Genomic DNA, 12,044 nt, shown 5'->3' on the forward strand with positions numbered 1-12,044 from the left:
GGATTATTCAGGTTCAGCTCAATTAGCAAGATAACGATTATTAATTACGTTGAGTTTAATAACTGTTGACTTACTAATTCTTAATCAGAACCAAAAGAGGAAAAAGTAAAATTGCTGGAATAATAAAAATATCCTTAGATGGGAAGCAATGGCAACTTAATTCAAAGAGAACAATTATAAACTGAAAATACCTCAATTATCATTAATTCAAAGAACAATCCGTGACATGGGAGAAATTCATAAATCAAATTATAATAATCAATTCAAATGTTGGAATAAATAAATAAAAGTAAAACTTAAAATAAAAGAACATTAAACCTGGGATCCAGAGTTACTCTTAAAACAAGAAGAAATCCTAAATCCTAAAAGAGAGAGAGAACCTCTCTCTAGACTAAATCTAAATCATAGAAAAAACTAGAAAATTGGCGAGCTCTCCCTGAATGGATGCATTCCCCCACTTCATAACCTCTGGTCTATGCCTTCTGGACTTGGATTTGGGCCAAAAAGGGCCTCAGAACTGGTTATGAGCGTTTTCTGCAATTTCTGGTGCGTGGCCTCTGTCACGCATCCGCGTGGGTCACGCGGTCGCGTCATTCGGAGCTTTTCCTTGCCACGCGGTCGCATCAGTCATGCGATCGCGTCATGTGCGTTCTGCTTAAGGCACGCGGTCGCGTCAGTCATGCGGCCGCGTCGCTGAATCTTCGCTTCTGGCACGCGATCACGTCGTCCATGCGATCGCGTGAACACCAGTTTCCTTAAAGCTCCGTTTTGCTTTCTCCTTCCATTTTTTGTATGTTTCCTTTTCCATCCTCTAAGTCATTCTGCCTTAGGAAATCTGAAACTACTCAACACACTAATCACGGCATCGAATGGAAATAAAGGTAATTAAAATAATTAATTTTTTAAAGCTTAGGAAACATGTTTTTCACAATACGACATAATAAGGAAGGGAAAGTAAAACCATGCAATTAATGTGAATAAGTAGGTGAAGGATTATATAAATCACTTATATTAAGCACAAAAAAACTCATGAAATATGGGTTTATCAACCTCCCTACACTTAAACACTAGCATGTCCTTGACGAATGAATTTCTGTCGGTATAGAATTTATCAAGTGATCAATCGTAGTATAGCCTAAACCAACACAAAATCCATCGTCAAACAAATCTACAATCTATAACCGAGAGTATTAATCTCCCGAGTCGTTCTCCCTTGGAATTGCCAAAGTGTGCATCTTATTGATTTAGTAAGCTTTGTTGAGTTCTTGAAGGTCTTAGCAAGTAATGGGAAACAAACAATCAATTATCAAAAGGACTTGACTTAGGGTTGGCATTAGAAATCTATATCATTATAGTTCACTCAATGTTAACAACAATTAGGACTTACTTCATTTAGTCATCCCCTAAGTATAGAAGAAAGTCAAATGAAAACAATTAACTTGAGTCACAAGTTCTAGCTTCACCTCATGGGAATCTAGTTTTAGTGTACTCCAAGACAATTGGCAAGCTCTAACTCCAAATCAACCCTTGATATAACTATTCAATTCATTCCAATGACCAAACCCTATGCCAAGTATAAGAGTTCTACTCCATAGCTAGCATTGACATTTTATCAAACATGTGATGAGCAAAAAGGAAAGTCATAGTGAAATGAAAAGAAAGATAGAATTAAGAAAATATTGCAACACAAGGAATTAGCAACAAGTATCAAAGAGCAACAATGATGATTAAAACCTCAAACATCAATGAAATCCAAAATTCATAGAGTTGAACCCTAGATCCAAGGAATATCAACAATTACAACTACAACTTGAAATTGGAAGAGAAAACCTATTACATGAGCAAAGTGAAATGAAAGTTGCAATGGATCTCACCAAGGAATGAGTAAAAATCCAGAATTTTGATGAGGAAGAACCCTAATGAAAGCTTGCAAGAAGTTGATGAATCTAGAGAGAAGTTGGAGTTTCTCTCTCTAACAATGTAACTAACCCCCCAAAAAAAATCTCAAAAACTAGAAAAATGAACTAACTCCCCTAACCTTTGCCCCCTTGGTCTTCTTAAGTCTTTTCCCCGCCAAAGCATTCCTCAAAAGTTGGGATCTCTAACCAACTCCACGCCTAAGTCACGTGACTTTTAAAAAAAAATCATTTTCGAACATCGGCGCGCACGCGCAAGGTACGCGTGCGCGCCCTGGATGCGGCTCTGGAGTGCGCGGGGGCGGAGTGTACGCGTACGCGTCCATGAAGATCTTGGCTTAGCCGCTACTCTAATCGGCTCGTGGCTTTGCTTGTAGCTTCGGCTTCACATTGCTCTCATCCGCGCGGGCGCGTCAGGTGCGCGCACGCGCCCATGCGGAAATTTCCAAAGCTTAATTTTCATGCTTTCTTCCTTTGCACCCTTCTTCCTTATCTTTTCCTATTCATTCCTAGTCCATGTCCTGAAACCACTTAGCACACGAGTCACGGCATCGAATGGCATCAAGGAGAGATTAGAAATATGTCTATTTTAGTGCAAAATAAGCATGTTTTTCTTTATGAGGCAAAGCTAGGAAAAGAATGCAAATCCTCATATTTTCATGCAGAAAATGTGTGAAATCATTGATAAACCCTTTGAATTTAGCACAAGATAAACCCTCAAAATGGGGTTCGTCAGTCCTCATGCTAAATCCAAGGTAAATAATTAAGGTTAAAGTGATGGAATGCAATGCAACCTAAATTAAATGCAACTACCTAAATGAATGATGCATCATGCAACTCTAATTTATTCACTCATATATAAAGCTTACATGTAGCTAAGTTATTTTGCATTCTCAAGGAGTTATATATACATATATAGCTAACCCTCAAATAATAACGCAAGTGAGATGACAAAGAAAACATTAAAACTTGCAAGACAATTATTAATTTGAATAGAGATAAATGTTAATGAGCTATTGAACCCTTACTGGATTTTGTGTTTACTCTCTAATCACTCAGTGTTTATTGGGTTAATCACTCTATTCTTCTTTTTATTCTTCCCTTCTATAACTTTGTTTTTCGTCTAACCAATCAATTATAGAACATAGTCATACCAAAACTCATGTGGTCTTTAATCAAGGTTGTAATGGGGTCAAGGTAAAGGTAAGGATATATGTATAAGGCTAAGTGAGCTAATAAGTGAATCCTTAATTAGACTAAGATCTCACCTAACATACATATTTAGTAAAATAATGCTTCTTTACCTATTCTCCCTATTTTCTCACTTTTGATGTGGCATGCTCATGTTTCAGTTCTTGTTTTTATCCCATGTGCATTTATTTTTATTTTGCATTGGGGAGTTCTTTTTGTATCCCCTTTTATTTAAATGTTGAAATTTTTTTTAATGCACATGGTAGTTGAATCACTTTGATTTTCTCATGAGCATGCTTCCCAAATTTATTTTTATTTCTTTTTAACTTTCCTAACCCTTTGTTTCTATCACTCATGTTTCCAAAAGGTTTCCCACATTTTACTCTATTAATAATTTTCTATCTTAAGCTAACCAAGGATTCACTTGGGATTTTCTTTTATTTTTCTGCTTAAGGCTAGTAATTTGGCTAAATAGAATAAAGAGGTTTTAAAAGGCTCAAGGGGGATAACAAAGGTGATGTAAAAGGTAGGCTAATCTGGGGTAAGTGAGCTAAAATCAAATAATGGCCTCAATCATTATTTTGGGATGTACCTATATTCTACAATCGGATATATAGACTAAAACAAAGTAAAGAACACCAGAATAAGAAAGAAGGTTGGAACACACAGGAATAAAAATTATGGTTTGAATGTAACCATACAGTTAAGCTCAAAACTCACAGGCTATGTGTTCTCTAGCTGAAAAATCATTTATCACTTATGTATGTCATGCAGGTTTAAAAATTCTCATTATTCTCTTAAAAAGTAATTTAGGGTAGCCTTTGAAATTTTAATGTTTCTCCTTGATAAAATATTGTCAGTTTAACTACATCATGTAATGCTATATATACAAGGTTTTATGGATCTAAATTTATTATGTTTAAGTTCCTAGCTTACTCTTTATTATTTTTGTCAATTTAAACTAAGCTATAATTAAGCTATCTTATGTCAAAAGGGTAAACTATACTAATTGATCCACTAATAAGTTAGAATTGCAACTAAACTAATGAACTAAATAACTTAAAATATGAACTAAAAATGCAAAATGCAGAAAATAGAGTAACAATACACAAGTAGCAATGTATAAGTACTCAGAAAATAACAAATAAAAGAAAAAAGAGAAAAATACAGAAAAGTATCCAAAACAAAAGAAAGGTATGTAGTGGTTCACCAAGATAAACGCCAGAGATGGCGACCTCCCCACACTTAAAATGAAGCATCGTCCCTGATGCTCAATCAAGCCGGGTGTGAAGGAGTGTCATCACTGGTAGGGATGGTAGCTGGGGTCTCCGTGGCGGTGGTGGGCTGAGAGTCTGGCTGTTGTAGAGGGGGGACTGACTGGAGTGGGATCTCCGGATCTACAACCTCAAGCTGGGGCATAGCCTCCTGATGCGGGGCAGCCTGCTCTGTGGCTGCCTGCTGATGAATCTCCTCCTGGAAATGAGTCTCTGCCTGGGAATGAGGCTCCTCCTCGTGCTCATCCTCCTCCTCCTCTGATGGCTCTGATGGAGTGTCGGGCTCGGAGGGGATGTCGGTGCCCTGTCTGATCATCAGCTTCAAATGGGAATAGCGTCGCCTGCTGCGGCGCTCCAATCTCTCATACTGGCGCCTGTTACGGCACTCCATCTGATCAAGCTGGCGGAATAGACGGTGCACGAGGCGATAAACCAGCTCAGAGGCGGGTGGAGGTGCAGTGGTAGCAGCAGGGGCAGCTGGGGCAGCTGTGGATGAAGAGGGTCCAGCAGACGGAGGGGCTGTCTCATCAGTAGCAGTGACAGGTGGTGGTCTGTAGCCCAAAGCAAGGAAGTTCCTGCTGTGCGGGATGATCTTCCTGCAGTCCGCTGCTGGTGGTCGCTCATCGGCATCCTCCCAAGGTACATTAGCCTGACGGCCTAGCCGTGTAACCAGATAAGAAAAGGGGAGGGTGCCTCGGACGTGGGCCCTGGCCATATAATATCGGATAAAACGAGGCAAGTACAGGTCCTTACCCTCCAGCACACACCAGATGAGGGTAATCATGGCAACCGGGATCTCAGTCTCATGAGTACTCGGCATCACATAGTTGCTCAAGATCTGATGCCATAGCCGAGCCTCATCATTCAAGTACACTCTCTTGATCACTCTGGGCATAGTAGTGTTCTGACCCATCTCCCAAGGAACAGCAGGGTCGAGAGTAATCCGTGCCTTCACAGCATCCCAATCAAACTGCATCTGGCCTATGTCCTCCTCAGCCTGTGCATAACCATCTGGCTGATCAGACTTGGCTGGGAGCTGGAGAATGGTCTCTATGGCCTCCTCAGTGACCAAAATTTGCTTTCCCCTCAAGTTCACTGCATCAAGGGTAGTAAGGTAGTAGTTGCAATAGAATTCCCGGACCCAAGATGCATTGACCTCTGTCAGTGGTCTCTCCAAAAAGAACCAGCCCCTTTGCTTGATTTGCTCAGTAGTGTATTGCTGGAGGGGGAGAGATTTCGAAAATTTTGAAGGAGATTTGAGAAGATATGGAAAGAATTTGAGAAATATTTGAGTTTTTGAAGAAGATTTGGGAAGGATTTGAGAGAGATTTGAAGAATGATTTTAATTTTTGAAAATTTGAAGGTGAATGATGAAAGTTTGAAATGTGTTTATGTAGAAGATTATGGATCAAAAAAGGAAAGTTTGAAAAAAATTTAATCAGAAAGCAAAATCTCTGTCCCCCACCTTTCTGGCGTTAAACGCCCAGAATGGCATCCATTCTGGCGTTTAACGCCCAATTGTTGGCCATTGTGGGCGTTTAACGCCCAGCCAGGTACCCTGGCTGGCGTTAAACGCCAGAATTCCCTTTATCACTGGGCGTTTTGCTAAACGCCCAGGATGCTGCACACCTGGCGTTAAACGCCCAGAATGGTGCCCATTCTGGCGTTTAACGCCCAAAGTACCCTTTACTGGCATTTTTTCGCCAGCAAGCTCTTTTTCTCTGCTTTTTGCACTAAATCCTTCTGTAACTCTGTGAATTCCTTCAATTTTGATATTTGCCCTTTGAGAATATGGATTGAACTTTGATTAAACAAAACAGATAACCTGCTAATGACTGGGTTGCCTCCCAGCAAGCGCTTCTTTATTGTCTTTAGCTGGACCTTCACTGAGAATCACTCAAGTCTCAATTTTGAGCATTCTTGCTCAAAATTGCTTTCAAGATAATGCTTGATCCTCTGTCCATTAACAATGAACTTCTTGTCAGAATCAGTATCCTGAAGCTCAACATATCCATATGGTGATACTCCTATAATCACATACGGACCCCTCCAGCGGGATTTAAGTTTTCCTGGGAACAATCTGAGCCTAGAGTTGAAGAGCAGAACTTTTTGTCCTGGCTCAAAGACTCTGGATGACAACTTCTTGTCATGCCACTTCTTTGCCTTTTCCTTATAAATTTTAGCATTTTCAAAGGCACTGAGTCTAAATTCTTCTAGCTCATTTAGCTGGAGCAATCTTTTTTCACCAGCTAACTTAGCATCCAGGTTTAGGAATCTGGTTGCCCAGTAGGCTTTATGTTCCAGTTCCACGGGCAGATGACAGGCCTTGCCATACACAAGTTGGTATGGAGAGGTTCCTATTGGAGTCTTGAATGCTGTTCTGTATGCCCACAGAGCATCATCCAAGCTCTTTGCCCAATCCTTTCTACGGGCAATTACAGTCCGTTCTAGGATTCTTTTTAGCTCTCTGTTAGAGACTTCAGCTTGCCCATTTGTCTGTGGATGATATAGGGTTGCCACTTTGTGGCTAATTCCATATCGGACCATAGCAGAGTACAGCTGTTTATTACAGAAATGAGTACCCCCATCACTGATTAGTACTCTGGGAACACCAAACCTGCTGAAGATGTGTTTCTGGAGGAATTTCAGCACGGTCTTAGTATCATTAGTGGGTGTAGCAATTGCTTCTACCTATTTAGATACATAGTCCACTGCCACCAGAATGTAAGTGTTTGAGTATGATGGTGGGAATGGATCCATAAAGTCAATTCCCCATACGTCAAACAATTCAATCTCTAGGATCCCTTGTTGAGGCATGGCGTATCCATGAGGCAGGTTACCAGCTCTTTGGCAACTGTCACAGTTACGCACAAACTCCCGGGCATCTCTATAGAGAGTAGGCCAGTAGAAGCCACATTGGAGGACCTTAGTGGCTGTTCGCTCACTTCCGAAATGTCCCCCATACTGTGATCCATGGCAATCCCACAGGATCCTTTGTGCTTCTTCTCTGGGTACACATCTGCGGATCATTCCGTCTGCACATCTCTTAAAGAGATATGGCTCATCCCATAGGTAGTACTTGGCATCTGAAATTAATTTCTTTCTTTGCACCCTGCTGTACTCCTGTGGTATGAACCTCACAACTTTATAATTTGCAATATCTGCAAACCATGGAGCTTCCTGAATGGCAAAGAGTTACTCATCTGGGAAAGTCTCAGAGATCTCAGTAGAAGGGAGGGACGCCCCAGCTACTGGTTTTATTCGGGACAGATGATCAGCTACTTGGTTCTCTGTCCCTTTTCTGTCTCTTATTTCTATATCAAACTCCTGCAGAAGCAACACCCATCTTATGAGCCTGGGTTTTGAATCCTGCTTTGTGAGTAAGTACTTAAGAGCAGCATGGTCAGTGTACACAATCACCTTTGATCCCACTAGATAGGATCTAAACTTGTCAATGGCATAGACCACTGCAAGTAACTCTTTTTCTGTGGTTGTGTAATTCTTCTGTGCATCATTTAGAACACGGCTGGCATAATAAATGACGTTGATGAGCGGATAATTTATACGCTTTTTGGCATTGTTTTTAGGTAATTTTTAGTAAGTTCAAGCTACTTTTAGGGATGTTTTCATTAGTTTTTATGTTAAATTTATATTTCTGGACTTTACTATGAGTTTGTGTGTTTTTCTGTGATTTCAAGTAATTTCTGGCTGAAATTGAGGGACTTGAGCAAAACTCTGATAGGAGGCTGACAAAGGACTGCTGATGCTGTTGGAATCTGACCTCCCTGCACTCGAAATGGATTTTCTGGAGCGACAGAACTCCAAATGGCGCGCTCTCAACGGCGTTGGAAAGTAGACATCCAGAGCTTTCCTCAGCAATATATAATAGTCCATACTTTATTCGGAAATTGACGACGTAACATGGCGTTGAACGCCAAGTACATGCTGCTGTCTGGAGTTAAACGCCAGAAACACGTCATGATCCGGAGTTAAACGCCCAAAACACGTTATAACATGGAGTTCAACTCCAATAAACGCCTCAGCTCGTGGATAGATCAAGCTCAGCCCAAGCATACACCAAGTGGGCCCCGGAAGTGGATTTATGCATCAATTACTTACTCATGTAAACCCTAGTAGCTAGTTTAGTATAAATAAGACTTTTTACTAATGTATTAGTCGTCTTTTGACCACGTTTCATCTCTGGTCTCAGTTTTGTTTTATTCTTCATCTCAGGAGGCCATTGAGCACGTTTTAGGGGGCTGGCCATTCGGCCATGCCTGAACCTTTCACTTATGTATTTTCAACGGTGGAGTTTCTACACACCATAGATTAAGGGTGTGGAGCTCTGCTGTACCTCAAGTTTCAATACAATTATTATTACTCTCTATTCAATTCTCTTTTATTCTTATTCCAAGATATACGTTGCACTTCAACTTGATGAATGTGATGATCCGTGACACTCATCATCATTCTCACCCATGAACGTGTGTGACTGACAACCACTTCCGTTCTACCTTAGGCCGGGCGCATATCTCTTAGATTCCCCAACAGAATCTTCGTGGTATAAGCTAGAATTGATGGCGGCATTCATGAGAATCCGGAAGGTCTAAACCTTGTCTGTGGTATTCCGAGTAGGATTCTGGGATTGAATGACTGTGACGAGCTTCAAACTCCTGAAGGTTGGGCGTTAGTGACAGACGCAAAAGAATCAAGGGATTCTATTTCAACCTGATTGAGAACCGACAGATGATTAGCCGTGCTGTGACAGAGCATAGGACCATTTTCACTGAGAGGATGGGATGTAGCCATTGACAACGGTGATGCCCTACATACAGCTTGCCATGGAAAGGAGTAAGAAGGATTAGATGAAAGCAATAAGAAAGTAGAGATTCGAAAGGATTCTAGCATCTCCACACGCCTATCTGAAATTCCCAGTATTGATTTACATAAGTATTTCTATCCCTTTTTATTTTCTATTTATTATTAGTTTTTCGAACCCCATAACCATTTAATCTGCCTAACTGAGATTTACAAGGTGACCATAGCTTGCTTCATACCAACAATCTCTGTGGGATCGACCCTTACTCACGTAAGGTATTACTTGGATGACCCAGTACACTTGCTGGTTAAGTTGAATGAAGTTGTGATCATAAATTTCAATAGAGCCAATTTTTAAATCTCATGCAAATACAAAGAGGATCACAATTTCGTCCACCAAGTTTTTGGCGCCGTTGCCGGGGATTGTTCGAGTATGGACAACTGACGGTTCATCTTGTTGCCCAGATTAGGTAATTTTCTTTTCAAAAATCTTTTTCAAAATTTTTCTTTTATTTTTCGTTTTTCCAAACTTTATTTTCGAAAAAATTAATAAAAATCCAAAAAAAATTAGAAAATCATAAAAATCAAAAATACTTTGTGTTTCTTGTTTGAGTCTTGAGTCAATTTTTTAAGTTTGGTGTCAATTGCATGCTTTAAAAATTTTTCTTGCATTTTTCGAAAATCCCATGCATTCATAGTGTTCTTCATGATCTTCAAGTTGTTCTTGATAAGTCCTCTTGTTTGATCTTGATGTTTTCTTATTTTGTGTTGTTTGTTGTTTTTCATATGCATTTTTCATTTGTTAGAGTCCATGCATTAAAGATTTCTAAGTTTGGTGTCTTGCATGTTTTCTTTGCATCAAAAATTTTTCAAAAATATGTTCTTGATGTTCATCATGATCTTCAAAGTGTTCTTGGTGTTCATCTTGACATTCATAGTGTTCTTGCATGCATTCTTTGTTTAGATCCATAAAGAAAAGAGAAAAACACAAAAATGACGTTTTTATTTTTTTCTCTCTCATAATTAAAAATTCAAAAATAAAAAAATATATTTTCCTTATTTTTCTCATAATTTTCGAAAATTTGAGTTGACTTAGTCAAAAATTTTCAAAATTAGTTGTTTCTTACAAGTCAAGTCAAATTTTCAATTTTAAAAATCTTATCGTTTCAAAATCTTTTTCAAAAATTATATCTTTTTCATTTTTTTCTCTATTTTTCGAAAAATTCAAAAATCTTTTTCAACATATTTTCAAAATTTTTTTCTTATCTTTATATCAAATTTTTGAAAATTCACTAATAATTAATGTGATTGATTCAAAAATTTGAAGTTTGTTACTTTCTTGTTAAGAAAGGTTCAATCTTTAAGTTCTAGAATCTTATCTTGTAGTTTCTTGTTAGTGAAGTAAGTCATTTCAAATTTTTAAATTAAATCTTTTTATCTTTTATCATATCTTTTTCAAAAATTTTATCTTTTTCAAAAATTTGATTTCAAAATATCTTATTTAACTTCTTATCTTCTTATCTTTTTAAATTTTGATTTCAAATCTTTTTCAATCAACTAACTAACTTTTTGTTTGTTTCTTATCTTTTTCAAAACCACCTAACTACTTTTCCCTCTCTAATTTTCGAAAATATCTCACCTCTTTTTCAAAAAAATTCTTTTTGTTCTAAATTTTAATTTTAATTATATCTTATATTTAATTTTCGAAAATTACTAACCTCTTTTTCAAAATTATTTTCGAAATTCTCCCTCTCTTTTCTTATTCTATTTAATTATTTAATTACTAATACTTCTCTTCACCTCTCTCCATCTAAATATATGAACCCACTCTTCTACATTCTTCTCCCCTTCCTTCTTCTACTAACACAAAGGAATCTCTATACTGTGACATAGAGGATTCCTCTTCTTTTCTTGTTTTCTTCTCTTTCATATGAGCAGGAATAGGGAAAAAGGCACTCTTGTTGAAATTGATCCTAAACCTGAAAGGACTCTGAAAAGGAAACTAAGAGAAACTAAATTACAACAATCCAGAAACAACCTTTCAGAAATTTTCGAACAAGAGAAGGAGATGGCAGCCGAAAATAATAATAATGCAAGGAGAATGCTTGGTGACTTCACAAAGCCAACGTCCAAATTTGATGGAAGAAGCATCTCCATTCCTGCCATTGGAGCCAATAACTTTGAGCTTAAGCCTCAGCTAGTTGCCTTAATGCAACAAAACTGCAAGTTTTATGGACTTCCATCTGAAGACCCTTATCAGTTTTTAACTGAGTTTTTGCAGATATGTGAGACTGTAAAGACGAATGGAGTTGATCCTGAAGTCTATAGACTCATGCTTTTCCCTTTTGCTGTGAGAGACAGAGCTAGAATATGGTTGGATTCACAACCTAAGGATAGCCTGGACTCCTGGGATAAGCTGGTCACAAGTTGAGAGTGGATGTTCAAACCTTCAAACAAAAAGATGGTGAATCCCTCTATGAAGCTTGGGAAAGATACAAGCAGCTGACCAAAAGATGTCCATCTGACATGTTTTCAGAATGGACCATATTAGATATATTCTATTATGGTCTATCTGAATTTTCGAAAATGTCATTGGACCATTCTGCAGGTGGATCTATTCACCTAAAGAAAACGCCTGAAGAGGCTCAAGAACTCATTGACATGGTTGCAAACAACCAATTCATGTACACTTCTGAGAGGAATTCCGTGAATAGTGGGATACCTCAGAAGAAAGGAGTTCTTGAAATTGATGCTCTGAATGCCATATTGGCTCAGAACAAAGTGTTGACTCAACAGGTCAACATGATCTCTCAAAGTCTGAATGGATGGCAACATGCATCCAACA

General features: G+C 38.6%; 1 non-coding gene across 1 annotated transcript; it reads right to left on the reverse strand.

The window, feature by feature from the left end:
• Window positions 1-11,623: 11,623 nt before the first annotated feature.
• Window positions 11,624-11,727, reverse strand: LOC130959145 (small nucleolar RNA R71). Its single transcript, XR_009078240.1, has one exon. It is a non-coding gene; the product is annotated as a small nucleolar RNA R71 (small nucleolar RNA).
• Window positions 11,728-12,044: the final 317 nt, after the last annotated feature.

Source organism: Arachis stenosperma, chromosome 10, assembly GCF_014773155.1.
Source record: "Arachis stenosperma cultivar V10309 chromosome 10, arast.V10309.gnm1.PFL2, whole genome shotgun sequence".
In the NCBI taxonomy this organism is placed as follows: domain Eukaryota; kingdom Viridiplantae; phylum Streptophyta; class Magnoliopsida; order Fabales; family Fabaceae; genus Arachis; species Arachis stenosperma.